Genomic DNA, 3,135 nt, shown 5'->3' with positions numbered 1-3,135 from the left:
TGATGGGACCTTCCTAAAGAAAAGCTTAGGTCAAAGCCTAAGGCAAAGCCCCAATCTAGAGTACTTCACCTGTGCTTGGCATAGACTGGGTACTCAGGGATGCTTATTGAGGAAAATAAGTATCATTGGTCTGTGCTTGGGTATTTCTCTGATTACTGGCACACAGGAAAATATCAACTGAAATAACAGCACTGCATCTGGTGCAGACCCTGGTACTGGATCTCATAGGTTAGCTGAGCAGCCAAGAAAGGGGTACACTTATAGGCTGGTACCAGTTCAGTGAAATCAGTGAAACTTACTGGGCTGACAGCCTCCCAACCAAAACAACCAGATTCAGGGACTAGCTGGAGAAAGTGGGAAATCCTTACTCTTATACAAGGCACCAGGGAGAGCGCTGGGTTTAAGCTGTAGTAGTGTTGGAGGCTGATCCAGTCATTTGCTTGAATTCAAATGAAAGGGATTAGTAGCTGCACCAATATACTAAATTCCACACAGTACTGGGCAAGTAGAGCCATAGGATATTTTAAAAGCCCGAATGTGTGTGTGTGTGTGTGTGTGTGCATGTGTATATTTACAAATGCATACTCACTATCCACGTCTATGAATGTCCAAGTTCAAATATCCACATGTATCATACACTATAAGGGAAAAACACACTTTAGAACATTGGGTCTCACTTTTAGTCTCAGTGCCATGAAAGATGCATTTCACTCAGGTTCCCTGCCCTCTCAGAGTCTCAGTTTCTTCTTGCTTGGTAGAGTCATGTCAATCCTACTCACAGAGTGGCAGCGAGAGTGAAATTGAAGGGGGCCTGGTACAGGTATGAAAGGTGATTATGCTTGATCTTCAGAAGCTTTCCAAGCCCTCCTGTGTGTGCTTGACCTTCAGCTCGCCAGCTCAGGGTTGATCTGAAGGTTATGCTTCTCTAACCCCCAAAAGGAATAAGTAGGTTACACTAGTCTGAAGTGGATAGTTGCCACATGCTTCCCAGAGTCAAGGGTCCTGGACGGGATGTAGCTCCACTTGGTTGTTGCACATTCTGTGACTCTGAGTGATGACCTTCCCATGTTATCCTCACTTTCCCCACATGTACAATGAAAGTGTTAGATGTTCTTTCTTTTTCATTCCTCTGAGAACTCTGGAACATGAGGCAGAGAGGGTGCTTGGTGTGACTGAGGGATGATGGAGTTGGTGGGCGGACACTGTGGCTGGGATGGCTCCAAAGTGTGCGCAAAGTCAAAGTGGCTGAAGGTTCTGCACCTGTCCCATTTGCTCTAACATCCATTGTATACTTTTGACATCACAGCTGATCCTTCCATCTCCATTCTTCTTGCCTCCCCAATTATTGCATAAGATATCTTCAAACAGGTTTTCTTCTTAGATTGGTATCAAAGGCCCATTCTGTAGTCCATGAGCCTTCCTTAGGAGCAAGATCATCTCTAATAAGGACTTTTCCTAATGCTGAGGGCCAAACAAGACACCTTTCCCTTTGGGTTGTAATTGGGATGTTATTTAGCCTTTGGTACAGAATGTAGGGGGAGAAGAGAGGAAAGAGGACACTGTCCCAATGCCATCGCTGAACAATAGCCCACTCCTTGGTCTTAGTTCCTCTAACATGGCCGTAGCTCCCAGTCATTCAAGGGCTTCCAGTTGTTTTTGGCATGGGAAGCTATTACTGCATGCTGTTATCTCAGTTCTCTTTCTTCTTTTGTTCCCTGGTTACATATTCTCATTCATTTTTGGGTTAGGCCAGAGTACATATCCCCTCTTCCCTTGGCCAAATCAGGGTATTACATGTTTGGAGTCCATTCTAGAATATCCTTCTTCCTTCTCAGTAAAAACAAAGACAAAATACTTATTTAAATCAGCCCAGAGTCGGCTCACATCTTGCTTCTCCAGATTGCTTGAATTGCTCCACCTAATGCCTTAACTGCTCTTTGTATATACTCCTGGGCTAGTGGGTTATCTAGTTGCATGTAGGAGATTTTGTAGTCTTTCATGCATATTCCGGCCTTCTTCCCCTTCATTCCCAGTCATTCCCCTCTCCCAACATGTAGATACAGACCCTAGATCGAGGACAATGCCCTAAAGACCATTGTTGAATAAAAGGATTATCTGTGGGACCATGGAGAATGGACTACTTTCCCTTGCTCCAGAGCCACAGAGCAGAACCCAGTCTTTCTTTGACAATGATGCCCTTTAAGGGACCATGCCCCTACATGACCCCTAATCTCATACTATCTCTTCACTCTTCTTTTTCTGAGGCTTCCTTCTGAGGATGTCTTAGATAGTGTGGAAGGAGATTCAGGTTCAGCTTTGTATTGTACAATTTTTGGACTGAATCTCATATCATCTTTCTCACATATTTTTATTCCATAGACAGAGAGATGGAGAAAGACCTATAAACGGAAATGAAGAGACAAAAATAAAAAAAGAGAGACTTAGGATGCGACAGAGACAGATACACACAGAGAGACAGAGATAGCTATCTATACAGAGATACCAAAAAAGACAGAGAGAAAAGGAACTGAATGAAGCACAGATGAACTTCAAACAGAAAAGCAAAGAGGGATACTCAGAGGGAGGAGAAGGGAAAACGAGCTGTAGACAGCAGGCTCTGAAGGCTGGGACCCCACAGTTGCCAAAGGAGTAGTGTCACATGTCCTTGGCTTTGTGCAAGGCGCTAGCATGAGGTCGTGGCAGCTGGACTGGACATTTAGTGGTCCCTGTTGAGCCCCAGTCTCTATGCCTGACCTTAGCTCAGCTGCTCAATCCTTCCTGACCTCTTGCCTTTAACTGACAAGTGGTTCTTCCCACACAGAACTGGGACCTGGGGAATGGGGGCAGAGCTGCTCTTCTTAGCTGTCTGAGCTTGAGTAAGACCCTTTGTCTTAGTTCTCCAGAAGGTATCACCCAGAAACCCATGCCATTTGGCATGGGGATGAGGCATAGGGGTTTGGGGATAGCATTGCTTTGCTTCTTAATTTGCTGAAGCATGTGTTGAAATCCACCAGTGGTTTTTGTTATTTTTTAATTGTTTTATTAGGGGCTCATACAACTCTTATCACAATCCACACATACATCAATTGTGTAAAGCACATTTTTACAGTCATTGCCCTCATCATTCTCAAAACA

This window comes from Echinops telfairi, unplaced genomic scaffold, assembly GCF_000313985.2.
Source record: "Echinops telfairi isolate 266 unplaced genomic scaffold, ASM31398v2 ScPeMD7_7462;HRSCAF=8500, whole genome shotgun sequence".
Lineage (NCBI taxonomy): Eukaryota > Metazoa > Chordata > Mammalia > Afrosoricida > Tenrecidae > Echinops > Echinops telfairi.
This window is presented reverse-complemented; position numbering follows the sequence as displayed.